The 26,955-nt window shown below is 47.0% G+C and overlaps 1 long non-coding RNA gene across 1 annotated transcript; it reads left to right on the top strand.

Annotated features, from left to right (window-relative positions):
• Positions 1-11,159: 11,159 nt before the first annotated feature.
• LOC111551666 lies at positions 11,160-25,955 on the top strand. The gene is made up of 3 exons (XR_002734427.1): positions 11,160-11,285; positions 15,916-16,075; positions 25,464-25,955. It is a non-coding gene; the product is annotated as an uncharacterized LOC111551666 (long non-coding RNA).
• Positions 25,956-26,955: the final 1,000 nt, after the last annotated feature.

The following is a 26,955-nucleotide window of genomic DNA, read 5'->3' as shown; positions in this document are numbered from 1 at the left end:
TTGTACTCAAAGCATGATCACTATGGTTAAAAGTCAAAATTGCTGAATGTGGGATATACAGTTTGGTTTCTGTTTTACAATTCTACCAGACTGTTTCATTCATTACCTTGTGTTCTATTTCTTTATTGACTGAGTCTGACACACATATAATATGAGGAAATCTTGAAGAGAAAATGGTAATTGTGGTGCCAGTACATGGGATATGATAGAATCATTTTCAGCTCAAATTATTTACAATTACAGAGCCATGAAGCTGAACTTAAAAAACCCAAATTATTTCTAATAGTGGAAATTTTCAGCATCTTAATTTAAGTAAAAAGAAAAAGTTTAAATAGATTTGAGGGCTTAAATACTTCTGAGGAAAGCAGCAACTGCAAAGCCGGGATGTCTAATTCACATAAAAGTAATTAACAAAAAGTAAGTTAGATCATTATTTCCTCCAAGATCGTAATTTAAAAAGGAAGCTGATTTATCTGAACTGATCGGGGCTCTCAATCCCAACAGAAATGGAGACGCTCAGTTGTTAAGGGGAGAACAGAGACCCAATTAAGCAAAATTCTTTCTTATGGAAAAAAAATGATTTGGATAAAACGATTGCTCAGATGTGCTCAGAAGGGCACCAAGGAAAGCAAGAGACTAGAGCTTTTTGTTTAATCTCCAGGGCTGAATCTTCAGTCCCATTCACAAGATCTATCATGAGAAAGTAAGGAAACTCATTTCCCCCTAAGCACTGGAGTATAACCAGTTGTCTAGAACTGATGAATATCGGAGCTCGTGTTAACATTTGACACCTTATTTCCACTGGGGGAGCAGAGGCTGAACACAAAGGATTTTGGAGAGGAAGGAACAGGACTATTCCAGGATCTTTCTGGTTAGGGTTTGTTATGGACTAAACTGTGTTCCCCCAGAATTCATATGTTAAAGTCTTAACCCCCAGGAGCTCAGAATATGACTGCTATCAAGGACAGGTTCTTGAAAGAGAGGTAAGTCAAAGTGAGGTCACCACAGTCAGACCCAGTCCAACCTGACTGGCGTCCTCCTAAGATGGAGTCTGGCTCTGTCACCCAGGCTGGAGTGCAGTGGTGTGATCTTGGCTCACTGCAACCTCTGCCTCCTGGGTTCAAGTGATTCTCCTGCCTCAGCCTCCTGAGTAGCTGGGACTACAGGTGCCCACCACCATGCCCAGCTAATTAAAATACAGACACACACACAGACACAGAAAGCCCACATGAAGACACAGGGAGAAGACGGTCATCTATAAGCCAGGGAAGGAGGCTGTGGAAGAAACCAACCCTGCCAACACCTTGGTCTCTGACTGCTTGCCTCCAGAACTGTAAGTCATCCTTCCTACAGAGGATAAATCGGAGAACACAAAATATTAAAGTCAGGTGCGGTGGCTCACGCCTGTAATCCCAGCACTTTGGGAAGCCAATTCAGGCGGATCACCCGAGGTCAGGAGTTCGAGACCAGCCTGTCCAACATGCAGAAACCTGTCTCTACTAAAAAGAAAATACAAAATTAGCCAGGCGTGGTGGCATATGCCTGTAATCCCAGCTACATGTGAGGCTGGGGTAGAAGAATAGCTTGAACCCAGGAGGCGGAGGGTGCAGTGAGCTGAGATCACACCAACACACTCCAGTCTGGGCAACAACAGTGAAATTCTGCCTCAAAAATAAAAGAAAAAAAGATATTAAAGAGTAAATCCAGGGCTGGACACGGTGGCTCACACCTGTCATCCCAGCACTTTGGGAGGCTGAGGTAGACAGATCACTTGAGGTCAGGAGTTTGAAACCAGCCTGGCCAAAATGGTGAAACTGTGTCTCTACCAAAAATACAAAAATTAGCTGGGCATGATGGTGGGCACCTGTCATCCCCGCTACTCAGGAGGCTGAGGCAGGAGAATCACTTCAACCCAGGAGGCTGAGGTTGCAATGAGCCAAGATCATGCCACTGCACTTGAGCCTGGGCAACAGAGCAAGACTCCATCTCAAAAAATTTTTAAAAACATGTTTAAGAGTAAATCCAAACTCCTCCACAAAACTTGACTGGTTAGGAAGAGCAGTGCAGTGGTCAGGCACACCAGTGAGTTCAAATCCTGACCAGACTCCTGAGGAGCTGTGTGACCCATGGCCACGTTCTTGACCTCTCTGTGCCCCAGTCTCTTCATCTGAGAACTGCAGTGAACATCACAGTGGAGCAACCCCTGACAGCTGGGGACCACCACCCTGAGAGACTCCATTGCAACATTCATTCCACAAATGCTTCCTATGGCCCGACCATGCCCAGGTCCTGCTGCAGACCCCAGGGATACAGAAAAGAAAAAAAAAAAAAAATGTTTATATATATATGTGTGTGTGTGTATATATACACACACATATATCCTTCCCTGTTCTGGGGGGCTCATCTTCCAGTAAAGTCTAACCAATGACAATACTAAGGGCACTTTGGTAAGAAAGAGAAAGACAACTCAAATGCAAAATTGTAATGCTGGGTCCATTTCACTGTACTCAGTGCAAGGTCCCTGAATCCCATTTTAAATATAATCCAGAGCTGCCTATGGAGGGTGACTGCTGGTATCTCTCATGCCAGGCTCTCTGGCACCAGAGTCACCCTCAATCACACTGCCCCAAATCCGGGTGGAGTCCCTACAGACCGTACATTTTGCTGTTTGGCACCAGATAAAGCTACTGGTCAGTTTCCAAGTGTTCAAACAGCCCATCTCGTCTCCCAGAGCCATTAAGCAAGCAGCTTTCTCTGTCCCCCCATCCAGCGATAAGAGCTCTCTGGTGCCACCTGGCACTCAGCATATGAGCTTCCTGAAGAGTCCCTGAGGCAAGCCCCAGGCCCTGTCACCCCGCATTGGCGGCCGTGCCCAAGCCAGCCAGCCTGATGCATATGCACGGCAGTAGCTGAGAGCGCGCTTCAGCGAGTGTCTGGCAGTCGGAATCCATTAGCCAGACAGACAATCACAGCCACTGTCCTTGTGCCTCCCAGGTTCGGGATGAGGAACATGAACCTGTGCTTTAGAAATCCCAGGAACTCAGGGGGTTCTCAGGAGCTTTTCCCCACCTGGGTACGAGCTTTAGAAGTCTCTGGGCGGCCGGGCGCAATGGCTCACGCCTGTAATCCCAGCACTTTGGGAGGCTGAACCGGGCGGATCACAAGGTCAGGAGATTGAGACCATCCTGGCTAACACGGTGAAACTCCATCTCTACTAAAAATACAAAAAGGAAATTAGTTGGGCGTGGTGGCGGATGCCTGTAGTCCCAGATGCTTGGGAGGCTGAGGCGGGAGAATGGCGTGATCCCAGGAGGCAGAGCTTGCAGTGAGCCGAGATCATGCCACTGCACTCCAGCCTGGGTGACAGAGTGAGACTCCATCTCAACAACAACAACAACAACAATAACAACAAGTCTCTGGGGAGGAGAGTCACCAAAAGGCCTTATTTTTAGGGACTCCTTGGAACCTTCTAACATTAAAAGTGACCTAAAATGTTCTCCTTCGCTTTTCTAAATCCCCAAACTCTTTAATCCCTTATTTGCTCATCTGTAAAATGGGGCTGACACCATCTGCCTTGCTCTTCTCAGTTCTGTAAGGATCAAATCAAATAGTCTGCAAAAGCCTTGGTATGGGATTTCTTTGGGGGATGATGGAAATGTTCTAAAGTTGATTGTGCTGATGTTGGCACAACTCTGTGAATAATAAAAAACCACTGAATCGTATGCTCTAAATGGGTGAATTGTACTGTATATGAATGATATCTCAATAAAGCTATTTTTCCAAAAGCCTTTATAGACTGTGAAATATTCTTGCCATCTGAGGATTTCAACTCTCAATCAGACTGAGAGGGAGCGATGGGGGAGAAAAAGAGCAGGAGAGAGAGAGGGAAGGAAGGAGAAAGAAAACAAATGACAGAGAAAAAGGGAAGGAGGTAGGGAGAAGGGAGAGAGACATTACAAGCAGCTGGGGAAGGGGGAACCAGTGTAGTGGGAACAAAAGAAGGCACAGATGAGAATTTTTCAGAGGCCTTAAGAAAGCAGTTGGGACCATGTGGTCCTCCAGCCATCTGCACCTGTACCACCTAGGGAGTGGGTAAAAATGCAGAAAAGTCTTCATGGGCCTGTCCAGCACTTAGCACGACCGTGCATGTTTGTTTGGTGATTATAAATGTTCTCCCACTAGAACAGAAACTCTCTGAGAGTAGGGACTTTCTCTTGTTTTGTTCAGTGCAGTCCACCCAGCACCTAGAATTGTCTCTGGCATACAGTCAGTGCTGAGTATACAACTGCTGACTTAATGACTGAATACATTCCTGGGTACCATCCCATCACTGCCTGTGGAAGGGCCCAGGAAAATGCATTCTGAGGAACTGCTTGGCTGATTCTTACACACCCTTCAGTTTGAGGACCCCTGCCATAAGACGTCCACTGGAGTCCTGTCCACTGGGTAAAGGAAAACAGTCACCCCATAAGACGTATCGCACCCCTTCTCTTCTCAGGCCAACACCATAATGCCCCTGTGAGATTGCTCACTTCACTGGTGGCTTTCTTTAGACTAAGCCAGGGATTAGCCACTTTTTCTTAAATGGCCGGATTGCACAGTCATCCATCCCCTTCGGTGTTCATGAGGGGTTGGTTCCAAGACTCCCCCGTATACCAAAACCCATGAATGTTCAAGTCTCATAAAAGCGGCATAGTATTTGTATTCGTATACAACCTACAGACATCCTCCCATATACTTCAAACCGTCGACAGATGACCTGTAATACCCAATACAACGTAAATGCCATGGAAACAGTTGTTACACTGTGCTGTTTAGGGAATGATAAGAAAACAAAGTTGGCACATGTTGGGTAGAGACGCAGCCATCGTACACATAAGGATATTTTTGAATCGAGGTTGACCGAATCCACAGATGCAAAACCCCCAGATGTGGAGGGCCAATAGTAAATATTCTTGGCTTTGTGGGCCACACAGTCTCCCTTGCAACTATTCAACTCTGATATTGTAGCAGGAAAGCCACAATACACAAATGAACAGGTGTGGTTGTGTTCCAATAAAACTTTATTTAAAAGCAACAGGCTTTCGGCCGGATTTGGCCTGTGGGCTGAAGTTTGCCAACCCTTGGTCTAAGCAAATAAATGAAATTTTTAAAAAGTACCACTAGAGAAAAGGACAAGAGTCAAGTTCTGAAAATTCCACAGGCATGAACGAAGACCTCTGGTGACCTAAATCTTTAACCCAAAGGATTCGTTTATTCATCCAGTGATTATTTACCAAGCGCTTACTATGCCAGCTGCCGAGTAGAGGGCAGTGCACCAGACTCCTTACCCCACAGAGCCTACATTCTGGTGGAAAAGACAGACACTAAACATAACTAATTAATTACGTATAATCAACATCCCACCATTTTGAGAAGCATGACAAAGAGAAGATACAACAAGCCAAAGGAGCCTAACATCTCAAACTTGGGGCTCTGGCATCATAATTGGTGACAAGACACTGTTTTTAACAACTAGAGCCTAGCAGGTACACTGCAGATTGTGGATCTTTGGTGCCAAGTGGAACTGGTTGCTGAGAACGTTGGGGAAAATTTGATTCATGTATGGTTTTAATGAAGAACACATTTTTCAGGAATAAGAGAACAATGCTTCTGGCAAAGTTTCAGATAAGCCAGATAATTCCATTTCCCCACAGCCATGTTTACTTTTGACACGTGGCCAAGGTCTGTGTTGTTACAAGAACCTCATCCTTCCCAGGAGACGCTGGCCCAGTGGCTTTTGGCAGCTGCTTGGAGCACTGAAAGATGTTTTCATGGTATGGACATCATTATCACTACCCCTAAGCATTGAAACAAGGCTTGGAGGCTTGGGTGAAGAAATATGCACCTGGATAGACACACATTTGCACAAAATCCAAATACAGTACACAGATGACGGTTTCACTGGACTTTGGGAGTTAATGACTCCATTCTTAATTAGGGTGGGAGAACATCTTTTGTCTGGAAAGAATCCTCACCATCCTGGTATTTTCCATATCCTCCTCTTCCTAAATCATTTCATGACACACAGAGTTGATATGGGCTTCAGAATTAATCTTCACTTAGAGTATTTGCAGTAGGGGAAGTAAGCATTGAGCCCCGCTCATGTCTACATCCCACATTCTATGTAAACCCTCCCACCCACCCTCCCTCCATTTCCTCAATCCATCAGTGACTGACAGACCAACCACCATCAATGGTTGACAGCGATATCTACTTCACAGAGTATCGTCAAGATGAAAAAACTTAAATAACATGCAAAGCATTTTTGACAGGCTATACCGGGTGCCTCCAAAATTCACTTGTGGAAATCCTGACCCCCAGCAACTCACAATGCGAGAGATATTTGTCAGACCTATTTGGAGATAGGTCTTTTAAAAAGGTTAATTCAGCTCAAAGGAAAGCTGGGCATGGCGGCTCATGCCTGTAATCCCAGCACTTTGGGAGGCTGAGGTGGGAAGATCCCATGAGCCCAAGAGTTTGAGACCAGCCTGGGCTACAGAGGGAAACCCCATCTCTACAAAAAATAAAAATTAGTAGGCCGGGCACAGTGGCTCACACCTGCAATCCCAGCACTTTTGGAGGCCGAGGCAGGCGGATCACAAGGTCAGGAGATTGAGACCATCCTGGCTAACATGGTGAAACCCTGTCTCTACTAAAAATACAAGAAATTAGCCAGGCAAGGTGGCAGGTGCCTATAATCCCAGCTACTCGGGAGGCTGAGGCAGGAGAATGGCATGAACATGGGAGACAGAGCTTGCAGAGAGCCTAGATCATGCCACTGTACTCCAGCCTGGGCCACAAAGTGAGACTCCATCTCAAAAATAAACAAATAAATAAATAGAAATTAGCTGAGTGTAGTGGCACATGCCTGTGTTCCTAGCTACTCAAGCAGCTGACATGGGAGGATCACTTAAGCCCACGAAGTGAAGGCTACAGCAAGCCATGATCCTGCCACTGCACTCCGGCCTGGGAGACAGAGTGAGACCCTATCTCTACCAAAAAAAATAAGTAAATAAAATGAGATTAGGGTGGCCCTAATCCAACATGAATGCTGTTCTTATGGGAAGAGGTGGCGATACTGACACAAAGAGAAGACCATGCGAAGACACAGCAAGAAGATGACCATCTACAAGCCAAGGAGACAGGTCTCAGAAGCAACCAACCCCACTGACACACGGACCTCAGGTTTCTGGCCTCCAGAACTGTGAGGAAATGCATTTCTACTGTTGAAGCGATCGGTGTGGGTGATCTGCGATGGCAGTTCCAGGCAACCAATGCAGCACTGAGAACAGAAAGTACTCAGTAGACCTGAGGTCTTGCCATGCTGTAGAGAGGCAATGACGTGATTCTTCTCTACAGCATGTGTAAAGATGTGGCAACGTGGGGAAGAGAATGAGATCTCAACTCAGATGGCATGTGTTGGGTGGATCCCTAAGCTCAATCGTTCCCTCCACAAAATGGGCTAATGCCAGGACTGATGATCCTGGAATATCGTGAGCCTCGCACAAAAATGAACGCAAAGCTCCCCAGGCTCCAGCAGCTGCTCAGAATATGGAAGCTGCTCTTTCAGATGCTGAAATCACAGTGGCCGAGCCACTGACAGGGCACCTGGTTTGAATGTCCACTTTCTGCTGAACCAGGAAACTAAGCGAGGCCAATGAAACAGTAGGCGCCAAACCAGAAGGTGTCATGAGTTCAGATCTTGGAGTTTTATGAGATTTTGCTTTTGTTTTGTTGCTGTTATTTTGTTTGTTTCTTTTTAATGCATCCTAGGAATTTACTACCTGCACTGAGATTTAATAATACAGAATAGGCACAGTAAAAAATAAAGGCTGCAGAAAGTCAGGCATACTCTTCTATGAAGTCCTAGGCCACCAGGAGAAGGTGGTGAGCCCCCATGTCCCCAGGAGACTTGCCCAGGTCTGACTGTCTTCATGGCAACTTGGTGAAAGGACATGGAAGAGAGAGGTGAGCCCCAGTCCAGAGAGGGGAAGCAGCTTACTCAGGTCTCAGCATGGGTCAGGCAGCAAGCTCCCGGTGGGGCCTCCTCTCCAAGAGTTTCTGACAACAGCCAGGCAGAGATGGAGGCCCCCCTCTTTGCCACCTGCTAATGGTGTGTAAAAGAAAGCAACTCTCCCCGCCCAGGGGTCACTCACGGCTGATGGAAAAGCTCTGTCCAGAGGCAGTCTGGCAAGATTTTCAATCCAATTTCTCTCGAGTGAAAGGCTAACAGGATAAGATCACTCCCTGTTAACAACCTGGATTGTGAGTGAAGTCTCGGGGTTGGGGCGAGAGATGAGGTCATGAAATCAAGAGCTTACCTTGCAAAGCAATCTAGTCCCAGCCCCAGGTCTCCGGGCCTCCCTGCAGAGCCTGTTAATCTCGTGTTGAACATGCCCGTCCCTGAGCACTATCTGCCCAGGAACTTAGGCCCTCCGTCCCACGGTCAGAGTTCCATACTGACGTTTGCAGCCAAGGTGGCTGGAGCCCGGGAGGCCTGTCTGTCAGCATCCTACACACTTCTTAGTGAGAAGACAGTGGAGCCAACACTATTTTCTAGGAACGAACACAGCCTTAGAGTCAAGGCCTCGCAGGTAACTGCTTTGCCCATCTTGTAAAATGGACAATTTTCTCATGTGGTTCCTCCACCACTGTAAATCAGGTGGCACAAACCACAGTAACTGTAAATATATTAGACATTTTGTCCTGGCCAGGGGCAACAGCCACATTCATTCTAAATAGCCTGGCCTCCCTGCAACCACAGGGACAAAGGATGCCAGCTGGGAGGAGCTGGCATCCATCAGCTACCCACAGTCACCTGCCCTACACGGGGCTCTCCAGATCCCATGATCCCAGAGCAACAGGAAGCTGGGTTCTGGATCTGACACCCACTGGTGTCCAGGCACAGCAAAATCCACATTGAAGTCGCCTTTTAATGCTTTCACGTAAAAGCAAACTCTCAAACAGAAACTAACCTGATTTGCCTTCCTGAGTTGGCTTCAACGTGACCCAAAATGAGAATTTCAAAGTGATGGATGGTGTTCATGGACATTTATTTCTTTTAAAACAGTTTTTTTTTTTTTTAAGTATAACTTACATACAAAAATCTGCAGCCATCTCCTGTATATGATCGGATGAGTCTGGACTCATGCATATACCCACACAGCCATCATCACAGCAAAGGAAACAGATGCACGCATCAGGTCACGATTACATCTCTATGACTCTTAGAAACTAACAAAACTTACCATAGGAAAGAGAGGGCAGAGTGGGGAGAGCTGTTGGTGGAGGGGCAGTGGGAAGCCTTCCAGGAACTAAAAATACTTTACATCGTGATCTGAGTGGTAGTAACCCAGAGATACACAGATGTAAAAATTCATAATGCTGTGTACTCAAGATTTGCATAATTTATGTTATGTAAGTTATACCTCAATTTTTTAAATTGCCAACCATTTACTAGGTACATTCTACATGCCAGAGCTTAAACAAAGGACTGATGGCTTGAACAGTATCCTTCTAGCACATATCAGGTAGGAGTGTTACCTTCCATGATGCCACAGATAAGCCTCGGAGATGCTGCCGAGGGGAAGGACAGACACTGTCATCATCTATCCTTCTATTACATATAATTGGCTACCTGACCTGGCTCTGCAACAAATCAAACAGCAAACCTTGCTTTTCCCATTCACGGCATTAGCTTAGAAATACGGAGAGAGAGAAATAAAGACAAGACAGAAAAAAACACTAGGTTTCCAGGGTATAGTCCTCAGAAACAACTCATTTTCACTAAATCCCTGAGAATAAAGACAGTTTGATTACAGTAAGATTGGTAAAACCCAAGGTATGCAGAAGACATATGCACCTGTCTTTCCCACATGGGTAGTGTTAATGTTTCTGGACTTCAATGGACACTGTTGTGTACAGGACACCTTTAAAGGAGGGGAACAAGCCTGACTATTGGAGAACACAGAGTCCCAGGCAGACAGAAGCAGCTTCTGGGGTTTCTGACTGAGCGCAAGGCTGGCTTTGACTGCTGAGCACCCCAGGATGGGAACCAGAGAAGACTGAGTCAGAAAACTGGTGAAGACCCCAGGACCATGGGTAGCAGGAGTAAGTGCTCACAGCCTAGTCCGCGGGGCAGCATTGAACCTGGGTCTTGAAAGTGAATGGGAGCTTTCCAGGCAGGGGAGTGAGAGGAACGGCATGTGCTAAAGATTCTGGGGTCAAAGTCAGAAGTGAAGTGATATTGGCACAGAGCCTCAAAATGCATTTGTTAAATCCGTGCATGCATTCATGAATGAATGAATGAGGGAGGGAGGGAGGGAATGGATGGCTAGATCTGAGGGAAATTTCAGCCCCTCAGCATCCGCAGCTGGGACTCATGATCTAGTCTCTAACTCAGCAACTGCCCTCCCACCAGTTTCACCTGGAACAAATAACGGTACCACCAATAAATATCTACTTAATTAAAAGAAAGCAGGCTGAGCCAAGGCGAGGGGGTGGAAAAAGAGGCAGCAGAGAAAGGAGGAAGGGGAGGGGTGGGGAAAGGAGGACGAGGAGCAAAGGAGAAGAGAGAAGAAGAGGACGGAGGAGAGAAAAGACAGGAGAAGGAGAAAGAAGAGGGAAATGGGGGACAAGGGGAAGAAGGGGGGACAGGAGAGGGAGAAGGGACAGGAGGAGGAGAGGGACAGAAAGAGGAGGGGAGGACAATAACAATGAGGGAAAGAAAAAGGGGAGGATGAGGGGGAGGAAGCAAAGGAGGAAGGGGGAGGAGGGGGAGGGAGAGGGAAAACAGGGACGAGGGGGATGAGGGGGAGGAAAGGGAAGAGGGCAGACAGACAGCAGCTTCTCCAAGAGCTCGTATTCACGGTGGCAGCAGCTCAGTGGGAAAATCAAGGGCACTGTGACACAAGAACCTCCTGCTCTAACAAGCCAGATGTTCATCTGAGCCAAGGCTCTCAGGAACAGCGTCTGGACCTCGCTGGCCAGCACCGCAGACACGCTGGGCCCAGAGATGGGCTCCCTCCCAGGGGCGGTGTCGGGAGTGACAGCTCCAGGAAGCGGCCACTAGGTGGCGTGTGCGCCTCATCTTCCGTCCCGGGTTCCCAGCCGCGGGAGGCAGAGGCTGGGGCTGGGGTTCCAGGAAGCCGAAGGTCCCTGTCACAGATAGATCCTGAAGCCAGCCCAGGGGATGACAGAGCAGCCTGACGGAGCAACAACTGTCACCACGGTCTGCCCGGGAAGTAGGTCCACACTGTCCCTTGCAGAGCAGCGCTTAGCTTACAGATGCTCCCGGAGAGACCCCAGGGCAGGGAGGGGACTGGGGAAGAGCTCTGGGCTCAGACCTGAACTTGACCACAACAGAGGGTTGAGGTTCAAACCATACCTCCTGGAGACACCTCTCAGCCAGACCTCAGGAGGGAAAGAAGCGTTCCCATTTACAGAAGCTCCACGGTGACCTGTTTTAAGCACTGAAGAGCCATGCCACAAGTAACTGGGGAGAAAAAAAGTCCACAGCTTAAAAAGCATTGAAGACCCCATTGCTAACCCTGGTGGGCTCCCATCATGGGGCAGAAACACAGATAGGTGCTCATCATCTGGGGTTCTTTTTCCTAACGGCGTCCCCCAAGTTGATCCAGGCTCAGGTCCCACAAAATGTGGATCTGCCCCCTTCTTGACACATAGAAAGGGCTCAATCCACAGTGGCTGACCAGCAAGATAGGATGACCTCCATGTTACAGGTGACAAGACCAAGGTTCAAGGACCTATGGGAATGGACACCAAGCTGGGACTCCCATCACATCTTCAGAATGGCAGCCAGCTGCCTTGTCAAAATACCACTCCAATGTCCCTCCTGTCCTCATGTCTATGGGGACAGGCTAAACAAATGCTCAGAAGGTGCCTGTTCAAATAAACATAGCTGTCTTCAGGGCAAGTGGACTTGAGCAGTAGACACCACTCACTCTTTGAAGCCCTAGGGTCTATCAAGCACTCATCAAAAACTGGCGGCTTTGCCTCTTAGCTTGTCAAAAGAACAACTCAGCTGCTGGGTGCAGCAGCTCCTTTCCATAATCCCAGTGCTTTGGGAGGCCGAGACAGGAGGATCACTTGAGGCCAGGAATGAGAGACAAGCCTGGGCAACATAGTGAGACTCCATCTGTACAAAAATAAAAATAGCCAGATGTGGGAGCATGCATCTGTAGTTCCAGCTACTTGGGAGGCTGGGATGGAAGTATCACTTAAACCCAGGAGTTCAAGGCTGCAGTGCGCTATGATGGCACCACTGCACGCCAGCCTGGGCAGCAGAGTGAGACCCCATCTCAAAAACAAACAAAATTGAGCGAATGCTACACACTTTCTGTTGCTCGTCATCACGGCAATCTGGGTACAAAGCTCTGACCCCACCCATCTCTCATGGCTCTTCTCTTCCAAGTACCCCTCACAGCTCATGGACCAAACCCCCAGCCTCCCTGAACTCTTCCTACTCTGTCATGTCACATAAATCAATGGGTGTGCGTTGTCCCTTTGTCTAAACGATAAGCGTATTATCATTGGCCAGGAATGGCTATTTCTGTTTTTAATTTGCGCACCTCCACTCACCCATAGCATCTTGCATCTGGATTCGCATTCAGTAAGCACTCAATAAATGTGTCTTCTTCCTGCTGGTACAAGATATGTACAGGGGGTAGGGGTGGAATGTTGACAACTGGAAAATGAAAGTGTTTCAGAATTATGGAGCAAATGAACAGGGAGATGTATCGTCTATAATAAATATACCTCTGAAGAGCCTTAAAAGAAATCAGTGAAGCACAACATCAAAGTCCCGGGGAGTGATAAATCAGGAGCCTGATAGACAAAAGTGCATCCGAAATCATTTAAAGTGCACCAGAAATCATTTATGTCTGAGTAATTAGAACACATTGGAACGACTCTGTGCCATTGAACTGAAATTGAGCAACATAATGTTTATGAAATCCCCATGGACTCAGGGAGGAAAACCAGAGATGAAAGTTGCATTGAAGATTCTCCCCACGGGCCCAGTGCCCTCCTGCATAGTCCCCGGGAAGACCTAGGGGGAAATGAAGTTTCTGTTTAGTCCGTGTGCAAATTTGCTTTTTTCTTCTAGTTAAAACATATCTGCAGTCCCAGTTGCTGAGAAAAAAAAATGTCAGGCTCAGGCTGTACGTGACAGGACAGGATGCCCCAACCACCTGATCCCCACCTCCCAACCAAGAGGGAGTCTAAGACAGAAATGAGACCAGATGGGCATCGTTCCTATAAAAAGGTGGCCATTCCTAGCAAGAAAAAGGCTGGGCTTCTTTCTCAGTGTTCCTACAGAATTTAACACTCCCTCCACAGCCCCACTGACAGAAGTGGAGGGAACTGACCTCGGTCAAAGAGCTGGGACCCTGAAGGTCAGCAACAGGATAAAAAAAGTCCAAGGAAATTCTGCAAGAGGAGAATGGGAGATGAAGGATTCAGAGAGGAAAGAGGGACTTCTATGCCCATCCACAGAATCCAGTCTTTGGATGCTGGCTGGGGAAGAAAAAAAAAAAACCCATCTACCTTGATTTGGGGAGTTAAATAAGGATGACAGAACCTCGAACTTGGAGACGTGCAAAGAAGCCCTCAGACATTCTTCTGATCTTTCCACTCAGTGACAGAACCTGGCCCCATGAACATGACCCCAATATGGTTCTGGTACTGGACTGCCTCCTCCCACAAAATCACGGTCTGAAATTGTCCATCAAATGAACCTGAGATGCTGCTGTCTTTATCAGCTCACAGATACCAAGAAAGGAAAATTCCTCTTGGAGCGTGACTTTTTCATTCCTCTCTCCTCTCAGTTTTACACCACAAATAACCTCAGCTTCTGAGAGCTATAATCAGGGCTGCAACCCTGTGCCATCAGCAGGAATGAAAGCAAGTGGAAGATCCCTGCATATATGGAGTGCAGATGAAAGTAATCTTGCACCCATGTATGGAAATATGTCTACTTACCCTCCCTTTGCCAAGAACCTGGAAGGCTTATACTGGGGAACCCACCTTCAACTGTGCAAATGCAGAGATACTGCAGGCATATGTGTGTTCTGAGCCTTGAAGGATGTCCACCCAGATGTTGGATGTGGGGCCTTCTCAGGCCTGAAGGAAGCTTTGGCCATGCCACCAGCTTTTTCCCATCTTAGTACCCCTGTGATTCTGTCCCCTGCTCCAACTGAGGCCACTCAAACAAACCTGAGAGATCTTCGCAAAATGTAAATCCAATCACCTCCTTGAAAACCCATCAGGGCCCTCCCCTAGCCTTAGTCCTGTTCTCGTGGGCCCTTGAGCTTCAGTCTTGTCATCTGTAAAATGGAGCCCATTCTATCTTGCTGGTCAGCCACTGTGGATTGAGTCCTTTCTATGTGCCAGGAAGGGGCCAGATCTATGTTTTGTGGGACCTGAGCCTAGATCAATTTAAGAGACCTCGTTAGGAAAAAGAACGCCAAATGATGAGTGCCTACCTGGGTTTCTGCCTCACGGTGGCACTGAGGTCTTCAATACTTAGGGTTAAAGATCAGCATCCTCACCATGGCCTGGCCTCACTGGAATGCTCCCCCTCCCTGAACTCCAGCTACTCTGGTTATCTTTTAGCAGTTCCCCCCCTAAAAAAAAAAAAAACAAAAAAACAAACAAAAAAAAAACTCCTGTGGCCACAGGGCCTTTGCACATGCTATTTCCTCTGCCTAGAATGCTCTACTCTCTCCTGACCTTGCCCTGTGACCTTGAGAGCTCAGTTCATGAGTTTCCTCCTGGGGAAACCCCAGACATATCCACCATGTATGCCATGTTTTATTATAAGAGTCTTTCTCACAGCCATTATCTACCTTGTGAAGCACTTTTCTTCATTTGTAGATACACTTTTGTATGAGTATCTGCTTAATGTCTGTCTCACCCTACTAAACTGTAGGCTCTGGGAGGGTGAGTCCTAGTGTGTCTTGGCTTATAACTATAACCTTAGCAGCTTCACAGGACGTGGCACATGGTGGCTGGCCAATATTGCATGGATGGACAGATGGAGAGGTGGATGGGTAGATGAGTGGATGGGAAAGTGGGTGGCTGGGTGGATGGGAGAGTGATTGGGAGAGTAGATGGACGGATGGGAGAACTGATGGGAGAGTAGATGAATGAATGAATAAATGAATGGATGGATGGATGGATTAGAGTGGAAGGAAGAATGAATTAATGGATGAGTAGGAGAGTGGGTGGGTGGGTGGGTGGGAGAGTAGCTGTATGGATAAGGGAGAGTAGATGGATGAATGAATGAATGGGTGGGTAGGTCGGTGGGAGAGTAGATGGATAGATGGATCAAGTGGTATTTCCATCCCAGCCTCACAGGTAGCTGGAACTACTGGTGCATGCTACTACATCTGGCTATTTTTATTTAATTTTTTGTACAGATGGGGTCTCACTGTGTTGCTCAGGCTCATCTAATTCCTGGCCTTAAGTGATCCTTCTCCCTAAGCCTCCCAAAGTGCTGGGATTACAGATATGAGCCACTGCACCCAGCAGCTGATGGGAGAGTAGATGAATGGGTGGGTGGATGGATGGATGCATGGATGGATGGAGAGATGGATGGATAGATGGATGGATGGTTGGGAGAGTGGCTGGGTGAACAGACAGATGAGTGAATCACTAGTTTTTGTTGATACTGGTTTTTAAGATTAATCATTTTTAACAATTGAAAGAAGCTGAGTACACAGAAGTACAAAGCAAAAGGCTATTGAAGGAAGAGAAAAGCCAGCATAGGAGCCAAGGAACACAGAAGCAACAACGCTGTCCACCAAATCATTCATTTGTTCTGTCAGACTTCCTGTGCTCTTACACGTGCAGGCACTGAGGTGATGCTGGGGTTGCAGTGAGCTGTCGAACCAGATGTGTCAGAAGTGAGAAAGGAGAGAAAAAATTAGAATACAGAGTGATTGACACTTTGTTGAAGGAAGGAGATGGGGCCTGGGGTCCATAAAACCCACTGCCAAACTAATCCAGACAGGTGAGTAAGGACCTGCCCTAGGTAAGCCAAGACCTTAAAGGTGAATCCAGGATTTCAGGGGAAGGCAGGCAGGGAGACTGGGTGGATTTCACTGGGTGGATTCCACTGGGTGGATTCGGGATGGGGATGTTGCCAACAGAGCACACGTGGGCCAGCGAGAAAGCATGCCACACCTAAGGATGTGGATGATGCTCCAGTTGGCTGCTGGGGAGATGTGGAAACAAACTAGGCTGGAGAGAAACACAAAGGCCACATCATAGGATGCCCTGCAGGCTGTGTCAAGGAGTTTGGATTTTAGCCTGAGAACCACAGCACACAACTTGAGTGTTAACATAGCCAGGGACTGGAGGGGTCTGATTTTTATTTATTTTTATTTTTTTTAGAGACAGAGTCTTGCTGTGTCACCCAAGCTGGAGTGCAGTGGTGCAATCATAGCTGACTGCAACCTCAATGTCCTGGGCTCAAGCCATTCTCCCGCCTCAGTCTCTGGAGTGGCTGGGACTAATGACATGTGCCAACATGCCATTGAATTTTTCATTTTAAAATACATTTTTTTAATTTTCCAATTTTGTGGAGACAAAGTATCCCTATGTTTCCCAGACTGATCTCAAACCCCTGGCCTCAACTGACCCCCTGCTTCAACCTCCCAAAGCACTGGGATTAACAGCATAAGCCACTGTGCCCAGCCTAATTTTTATTTTTCAACCTCGTACATCATGGTGTCTTTCATACCCCTTCCCCGACTGCAGTTTTAGGTAAATCCCTATCCTGCCTATACCCATATTCCTTGGTACACTTGCCTCACTAGGCATCAACTTGCTCTTCTGTTAAGTGGGGACAACAGAACCCCATAAGACACTCTGACAATCACATGAGGCTACGTGAATAAAACATGGGCCTAGTACATAGCAAGTGTGCAGCAGCAGTTCACTAGTCTTTCAACAAGTAGTGACTGAGAGTCTATTACATGCAGGCACAGGCATAGGTGCTGGGGATACAAGAGTGAAGAAAACACTGGTAACGGGATAGGCTGATGGTAACAGGATTGGCTGCTGACATACTGGAAATTCACAAAACTCCCTGCCCTCCTAGTGTAAGAGCTACAGCAAGCCAGCAAGTACCTAAAATACACTGGATGTCAGAGGGTGGCACTCAGTGTTGTGTGAGCTTCAAAGCAAGGAAAACAAGAAGGTTGCTGAGCAGGTCTTAGAGATTTAAATAGAGCCATCAAGGAAAACATTGAAGAGAAGATAATATTTGAATACACACCCAAAGAAGGTGAGAGTACAAATTATGCTGATGTTGGTTTTGTCCTCCGCCCCGCCCCCACCGTGTCCACACAGTCCTCTGACCCCCACCCCCACCTGCCATCTCCGCAGCTCCTAGAACAGTGCTTGGCACAAAGTAGGTGACCGATTAAAAAAATAATTATGAGGTTAACAAGTCTTAGGGCAAAGCGTTCATGGCCAGCATGTGTAGAGACCACAAGGCATGAGGACCATGAAAAACAGCCAAGTTGAAATGCACCAGGACACTGGGGGCTGCCTTATACATGAGGGTATAGATGCAGGTCATGGGGTCCCACTTGGTTTGGCCAAGCTCTGGCCTGGAGTGACCCTGGGTCAACCTTGGCTAACATAGTGGACATCCCTACATGCTTAACACCTGACACTACTCCAGGGCGATCCTGCCCTTTGTCTCCACACGAAGGAAATAGCATCCTTGGATAAAAGCCTGGAAGCTGACCTCTCCTCTGCCCCCAGTAGGCTGACTGTTCTCTAGAGTGGGAGGTGACAGGCGTTCACGTTCCACTCCTGTCCCAGACAAGTGACAGAATGTAAGATGGCTGTGGGTTTTGCTAGTGATGGGATAGACTGATGGCATATTGGAAGTTCACGTTTAAAATACAGCTCTCCTTTCTGCAAAACGAGATAGCATCTACCAATTCGGGTAATGAATATATAACTTAAATGCAAGCCATGGAAGTTTGGAAGAAGGGCCCAGGTAGTTTCAGGTGGTTCGGCCCATTTGGGTACACAGCACAGAGCCCTCTCGCCTCCCTCCAGCAATTTTATTTCTTAGCAAAATCATTACTGAGAATATTGAACTCCCTTACAGAGATGTATTTGCTCCCCTTATCTTCCCTCCTTCTTTCTTGATTAAAAGCTATGTGTGATATTTGTAGTTATCAAACATCAATATTTGGCATAGATTTGCGAAATGGATATGGGGGGAAGAAAGGAGTCTGACCGTTTCTGTAAAGGGTAAAACCTTGAGCAAACAGACTGCATTTCTTATTAGGGACACTAAAGAGCAGAGATGCATTTCAGAAGGGACCACCCGGACTGTACCCATCAGGCTTTGTGAAACCAATGATCAGGGCTCAAAATTAGATTCTGGATTTCATCAGGAAAGTCAGCTGCCTTCAGAGGACAGGGGATAGGAGGGAGAGTTAAGCAGTGTATCTCACAACTGCTAGCCCTACAACTATTACAGGGCTTTGCAGCCTTCTTCCCTACAGAGCTCAGACAACTCCAGCACTAAAACTGGGCAGAACTGAAATAATCAATAATAATAATTAAACCTTCTCTAGTGCCCTCTCCTAAGGCTTTACCTATATTAACTCATTGAATCCTCAGAGCAACTTGTTTTATCAACTCTGTGTTACAGATAGGAAAAGTTACAATACAGAGAGGTCAAGCCCCTGGTCCAGGCTTCCACAACAAGTTGGTGGCAGGGCTGGGATTCAAGGCTGCAGCCTGGTTCGCAGCCATGCACAGAACCACTTCGCCATAGTGCGCCTCCATCACGTGGCCACGTGTGGACCCCCACACCTCCACAGCTGCCCAGAATCATGGGATGCTATGTGTTCAGAGGGCTGCTGCTGTTATGGAAACACAGCCCTTGGTTCCCATGCTACACCCTTGTGACACTGATCCAGTCAGTCAAGACTCACAGAGCCCCTCCGTGAAGTGGGGGTAATAACAACCATGCCTGCCCCCAGGATATTGTGACAATTCACAAAATGTGCATTCATGCCTGGTGGGAGTGAGCATTGGTATAACCACTTGGGGCCACTTTTGGATAGCAGCTACTCAAACCAAGCACGTGCCTATTCTGTGACCAGAGACATACTCCTAGGTGTACTCCCCAGATAAATGAGTACCTAGGTCCACCAAACAACAGGTGCAAGAGTGCATATAGCCCCAAACTACAAACAACCCCAATGCTCATCTATGGGAGAACGGATACGTCATGGTCCAATCATACAATGAAATACTGTCCAACCATTAGAAAGAGTAGCTAGTGGTGCATGCAATAGCATAAGTGATTCTCCTAGGGATGCTGTGGAGGGAGAGAAGGCAGATACACATGGACTGCAGGGGTCCATTTATACAGATTTCAGAAATGAGCCCCGTGGAATTAGAAAGGCAGTGACCTCAGATTGGGGCAGGTAGTGTTGACAGAGAGAAGTATGAGGGAGCCTTCTGGGATAGTTTAAATCAACAGAGCTGACATTTTCACTCATTCATTTCAAGAACAAGCCTTTACTGAGCACCTACTGTATTTTAGGCACCCCATCAGGAGATAGGAAGGAGAAAAGACCTTCACTCCCCATCCGTAGTTCAATGCCAACATTGAAACCTGTCAGTATCATCATCGTGTCTCCAGGGGGCATAGCCATCCTCAGAGATTAGGGGAAATCACTCAATAGATTTCCCCTCTTATCTGGCAGAAAGCAGCACAGAGAAATGGGAGGGATGTTCACCGGAGCAGCAGACCCTGCGCTGGCTGTGCCCGAGGTCAACAGTGCCACTTAGCATTTCATCCCAGCAAATCCAACTTCCTTTCATCAGAACCACGTGGCCAACATCACGGGTGATATTTTGAAGGGAAAGAATTTAAGCCTCCATGTCTCACTGCCCCGAGTATCAGCTTTGTCCTCCTGCTCCTAATGCCGTTATCTCGTCCGCACACTTGGTTTTCTGCCGAGCACATGCTGTAGAAGGCACATCAGCGGTGAGAAGCAGAGCGTGCCCGGGAGTCTGGGTGTAGAGCTGGTGACCCCTCGGCTCCCCAGCCCACTCCAGCGAGGAGACATAGTGAAAAATACCCAGGAGGGACCAAGGCTTCCTGCAGCCTCCCAGGCTCCTAAGCCAGGTCCCAGGGAGATGTTTCCAAAATGCAAATCGGACCCAGACAATCACCAGCTTAAAACCTTTCAGTAGCCACACACTAATCACAGCAAAAACTCAATTTCTTAACTACTATGGAGCACTGGGGCATGCCTGCTTCTCCCGCCAACCCCTGACATTCCCTCCTCCAGACTATAACAGACCCAAGTTCATGCCCATGTTTCTGATGATTCTGTTCCTTCTGCCTGGAGCTCCCCATCTCCTGCCATCAGTGTTATGACTCCCTCTTGTCCTTCGAGATTCTAAGTATCACCTCCTCTGTGAAGCCTTCCCTACCTGTTTGCACCACCACTCAACTTTGTATTCTTCCTACACTACAAAGCAATCAGATTGTGCCTCAGTTACGGGCTACTTCTTACTCATCCTGTGTCCTCCTCACAGACTGCAAGCCCTTTGAGGGCAGGGTTTGAGTCTTATTCACATGCATATCTTCCAACTCTTAGCAGTGACTGCAATATAGTTTAGGGAGTTGGGGGTGGAATGAGGAAGAGATGAGAAGGAGAAGTGAGGGAGAGAGGAGGTGAATGAGAGAGGAGATGAGGAAGGAAAGGAGGGAGGAATGAGGGTGGAGGGCATTTTGTAGTTGGAGAGCAATGCAACCACAGTGATTTAGGAAGAATCTCTGAACAGGGCTTTTCTGATGAATCTGGATGAATGGTTAGGAACTTGGATAGTCAGATTTGAGGGGAGAATTCAAGCAGAAAGGATAGCCTAAGCAAATGTCTGCAGTCAGGGAACATGGGGCATGGACACTGGAGGACAGGGTGGGAGGGGAGTAGCATATAAGGTTGGAGAGAGAAGCCACCAGATAGTATCCAAATGCCAAGCCTGAAATCAGAGGACCTTGCTCTCTACTCTTACATCAGAGAGAGCTGCTGAAATACGCTGGAAAGGAGGAGTCATGGTTCAGCAAGTGAGCTGACCAGTCAGACAGCGGGTCAACTAGAGACATGCCATGGGCAACCTCTGCTAACTTCGGATTGAGAGTAAGACAGGAAAATGCCAAGGATGCCAGGGAGGAGGTAGGACAGCCATGCCTATGAATACAGAGAAAGAGAAGCAACGGGAAAGGTGGGGCAGCTTACGGGTTCTATGATGGCTGCTACAAGTCTCTATGAGACACCTGGAGTTGGGACAGCATCTGTGTTGGCACTCTCCCCTCCTGTTCTCAAGGCAGACATTACCAATCAAGAGTACCACTCTTCTCTCCTATACCAAGGAAGACATTACTAATCAATGATGCCAGTCTCCCCTCCTAGACCCAAGGCAGACATTACTCATCAATGACACCACTCTCCCCTCCTAGACCCAAGGCAGACTTACTCACCAAAGGCACCACTCTCCCCTCCTATACCTGAGACAGATATTACTCATAAATGGCACCACTCTTCCCTACTGAGGACAGATATAGCCTTGGCATTCTTGACCTGGGACTGGGTCTAACCTCCACTCCCATCTGACTGCCATCTATAAATGAGGTGATACCTATTCTCCATACACGGTACTGGCATCATAACCTGGGATCAGGGATGTGAGAGCAGAAAGAGCCTGAGAAACCAGCATTTCACAGACACAGAAGCCAAAGTCCCTGGATAGTTGGTGGTGGAATCAGAGATGAATTTCAGTCCAATGTGCCCCATCTCTTTCTTCTACATTCTGCTGCATGTTGGTGGGTAAAACAGGGAACAAGCCTGTCAGCACTCGCAACAACTAGAAACCAGAGCAGAAAGGACAAGCAAACCTTCCTCACGAAGAGACTGGCGTCAAACCTGAGTCAATGCTCAGCGGAAACGAGGGCCGGGTGAGTGGGTGTGTGCGCGCAGGCTGTAGGGAAGGCAAGAGGAGCTTCACTTCCATCCCTCTGAACAACACAGATCACTTTTGCTAAATTCCAAAAGGTGGCAGCATTCCATCAAATATTCATTTGCTGAGCCTGCAGCAGGGGACGTCCTACAGAGGTGACATGGGCAGGGAGTTAAGACATTTAGATGGCCAGGGGATAATGAAGTCTGGAGGGTCAAACACTGATGTGGTCTGGTTCCTGGGGGGCCCATGAGCCCCTTTTCTGCAAGAAAAAGGGAAAATGCTGCAGAGAAATAGCACCACACTTGGCCCCAAAAGAGGAGAAATCCAGACTCATCCCGGGACTGTATCTGCATGGACAGACCTCAGTGCAGCTCCATGATCAGTAGCATGTGGGCAGGACCCATGACTTACCTCTAACCAATAGAAAAGATGATGGGCATCCCATGGTTATGTCGGGACATGTGTACACAAGACTCCATTTTGCTAACATGTACTAGAGACACACTCCTGGGAAAAGCACACTGTCACATTGTAAACTGCCTGTGGAGAGGGCCATGTGGCAGGAAACTGCAGGTGGCCTCCAGGGTCTGAGGGCCTGCATCCTGCAGCCACAAGAAACTGAATTATTCCAACAACCAGTGAGCTTGCAAAGGGACCCTGAGCTCCAGATGAAACCCGCATCTCCTGCCAACTCCCTTGACTGCAGCTTTGTGAGACCCTAAGCAGACAACCCAGTTCAGCTATGTCCAAACCTAAGACCAATGGAAGCTGTAAGATGGTAGACAGGTGTTTTTTGAAGCCACTAAGTCTCTTATAGTCTCTTAAGCAGGCATTAAAAAATGAATTTTTTGTATTCTTATTACAGAAAAGTAACAGGAGTAATGAAATATGGATCTGGAATGAGGCAGAACAAAGTAAAAATTTGGGTTCTCCCACTTAACTTCACTATGTTTGCTGCCTTGGGTATAGGAGTGAAGAGTGACACCATGGATTAGTAATGTCTGCCTTGAGTATAGAAGAGGGGAATGTCACCGTTGATTACTAATGTCTGCCTTGAGTACAGGAGGCAAGAATGGCACTATCGATTAGTAATGTCTGCCTGGGTATAGGAGGGTATATTTCTCCTACATCAAGAAAGAGAGGAAAAGATAGTAGTAGTACAGTTCTTACGCTGCACAGCATCACTTCCACGGGTTCAGGATGCATTTGCTCCAGAGTGAACCCAAAAGGGAACACGTACCTGCAAGTTTCTCACTCAGTCTCATTCCCAAGTGCCTCTCCATCAGGTGGCCACATGATCACAGATGTCACAGATGACTCCAATGCTCCAATGTTTAAAGACAGGTATGTTTCATTCATCCAGCATGCCACCTCAACACAATCACTTCATCTGGCATCTAAGCAAAGACCCTCATTTTTTCTAACAGTCAGGAAAGTGTGGCTGTATTTGATGTATCAAGGGGCAGAAAGATTGGTCTCTAACAGGACTTGCGCAAGTAACTGACCAGGTGTGATTTTTATGTTACCTGATGACTCTGGAATTAACTTTGCACCCAAGACACAGGTTCCCAGGAATGCTCCCTGCATCACCAAACAGAACCTGCTGGCCTTCCCCTCAGCTCAACGCAGCATGAGAAACAGCCCGATCTGGGTCTGAATTTCAGACTGCTTCCCTATTAGCTATGAGACTGTGCAAGTCATGCCCTTCTGAGCCTCAGTTTCCCCACTTGTAATCAAGGGGTTTGGATAGGTCTTCCCTCCTTGGACTACTCTGCGGAGAGAAAGATATAATGCCTATGAAATGGTGGGTGCAATGCCAGGTACTTCCTAGTTCCCAAAGATGCTACCTATTACGATTATTTTATTCTGCATGCTGGGAAAATGTACTTTCTGCATCCAGGGAAAGCTCTTTCTGGGAGACAGTGCCAAAGCAGAGAGGCGGAGATAAGAAAAAGTACAGCTGACAGGTGACACAGGGCAGTGACTAGGAAGGGCGGTGAGATGCCATGGCCTGGAGCATTCTGCATTCTGGAGCAGGTAAGGGCCAAAGAGTCTGTCCAGAGGCCATATTTAGTCTTGTAAACCCCATTTTCACTCCTCTAGAGGAATGTCACAGCATTTCCATGACAAGGGAGAACAAAACTTGAATGAATATGTCGTCAGCTCTCCTGGAAAACCTTCTTAACAGTCCAGAACACACTGCTTAATTTCATAAATAGTTATTACTAGTATTAGTATTATTACTACTACATTATTACTATTACTACTACTGCTTACTATATTACATTATTACAACATTATTACTAATATTATATTATTACTACCACTGTCAAAGAACATAACTGCTCACTACAGAAAAAATAAAATAAGAGTCTAAAGAAAAATGCAAAAACCAGCAATTTAGTTGAACTTTCCATCTGCCTTTCTGACATCTCTCTGCACTCAGAGAAACGGAGATCTATGAATACAGTTTGCACATAATTGGAATCATATAATACAAGCTGTATTTCTCACTCAACAATATGTCATGAGCATCTTTCCAAGTCAATAAACATAAATCCTCACCACGAAATCCTAGCAGCAGCTTGAAATTGGACTTTATGGATACACACAATTGACTTAAACTATCCCTTATTGAGGGATATTGAGGGTGCATCTTTTTAAAAATTATTTTTGCTACTACAATCACCCCCTTAATAAATATACAAACACATCTCATACGTGTACAATCATCTCCAAGGTGCAAATTCCCAGAAGTGTAATTGCTAGATCAAAGATGGAACACATTTTGCATTTTGACACACGTGAATATGAGGCAATCTGCCATCCAGAGATGGTCAGGCTAACTTATGCTGCCTGCAGTAGAGGTTGTGAAAATGACTGCTTCGATCCATGACCCATTCCAAGGCAAGACAGAAGGCTGACCTGTGAGAGTCCAGCCAGAAGGACCCAGCCCAGCAGGCCTTCTACAGTCAGAGGCTGGATAAGAAGGAGTAAGTTAAGGCAACTGGATCCTCACAACATGAATCTCTGCAAACCTAGAAGACTCTACAGCCTCCAGAGGAGAAACCAGCAGGATACCATCATCCCTTTCACTAGAGAGAACACATCAGTCTCCATGAGTGAGGTTGGGGGCCAGGAAATACCTGACCCAACCCAAGACAGCTGAAAATCTAGCAGGCACAGGCACTATTCTAACCACTGGGGAAATGGAACCCAGTCAGACACCTTTGATCCTAGCGTGAGCAATTAGTTTTTTCAACTACTTTCCCTTCAAAAGCGTCTGCACCACCAACATCAAGTCTTTTTAGTAAGTCACTTTCCTGCTCCACGCCTCATTTCCCCATCTGCAAAATGGGTTTAGTATCTTTGTTTTCTTTCCACAGACTCAGTGTGACATTACAAGTATCCTGGGTAGAACTGCAAGACATAGTTTTTCCAGTATTATGAAGAGTGTGGTGGCCTCCAAGATGGCCCCATGATCCCTCCTCCAGGTACTCATGCCCTTGTATGGTATTCTCCCACCATCTCCTGAGGATTAGGTTGTATGAACGATTGAATACAGCAGAGGCAATGGCATAGGACATCTGTGGCTACGTCATCTAAGGGATGCACAGAAATTGACTGCCATCGTCCCCTGTGGCTTCTACTTTGCTCTTAATCTCTCAGATCTCTCACCCTGGGAGACACCATCCACCATGTCCTAAGGACACTCAAGCAGCTCTGTGGGCTCCTGACAATAGCTGTTAGGTGAACCACCTTGGGCGCAGACCCTCTAGCCCCACTCCAGCCTTCAGAAGACAGCAGCCCCAGCTCACATGGGACCCTGAGCCAGACCACCAAGCAAACCACTCCCAGATTCCTGACCTCCCGAAACTGTGAGATAATGAAAGTCTGCTGTTTGACGTCACTAAGTTCAGGGTAATTGTCACGTGCAAGAGACAGCCAATACAATACATTCCTGCTTCACACACCATTTTTCCATCTATCCAAACCAGGAAGAATATTTCACAGATTTGATGCGAAGCTACAAGAGTCCTGGTCCTCCAGTGATGCGGTTGGGTCAGAGGGTAAGTCCAGGCTGCGTGACCATGGCAATTACTTTGAGTTCCGGTTTCCTAAGCCACAAAATGAGGACAGACACAGCACTTACCTTATGGAGTCGTTGAGAGGATGTTAAAACAACAGAGATCAAACATTTTGTCAACTGAGAAGTGAGATAAGAAAGTTGGGTGTGTGGTTGTCATTTTTCATCATCCCTTTCCTCCTCTTCTTCGCATTGCAGGTAAACACCACTTTCAGATGATCCATTAATGAGGTTTATTACAAAAACTCAACCTGGAAAGTCATTTTGGAGGAATAGACAAGCACCAAGCAGTGGGCCCTTAGAGATTCCAGGTTGCACCAGGGGTCAGCATAGATTAGGGCATAAAGAGGAGGGAACATTCCAAATACACAGCACACTCGTGGACAAGGCCCAGGGTCAAGCAGACTTTTTGTTTTTGTTTTTGTTTTTGAGACAGGGTCTCAGTCTGTTTGCCCAGGCTGGAGTGCAGTGGCACAATCATGGCTCACTGCAGCTTCCACTTCCTGGGCTCAAGCAATCCTCCCACCTCAGCCTCCTGAGTGGCTGAGACTGCAGGGGCACACCACCACGCTCAGCTAATTTTTTTTTTTTTTTTTTTTTTTTTTTTTTGAGACAGAATCTCACCCTCTTCCAGGCTAGAGTGCAGTGGCACGATCTTAGCTCATTGCAAGCTCTACCTCCCAGGTTCACGCCATTCTCCCACCTCAGCTTCCCAAGTAGCTGGGACTACAGGCACCCACCACGACACCCGGCTATTATTATTATTATTATTATTATTATTATTATTATTA

Source organism: Piliocolobus tephrosceles, chromosome 17 (genome assembly GCF_002776525.5).
Source record: "Piliocolobus tephrosceles isolate RC106 chromosome 17, ASM277652v3, whole genome shotgun sequence".
Taxonomy (NCBI): Eukaryota; Metazoa; Chordata; class Mammalia; order Primates; family Cercopithecidae; genus Piliocolobus; species Piliocolobus tephrosceles.
This window is presented reverse-complemented; position numbering and strand designations above follow the sequence as displayed.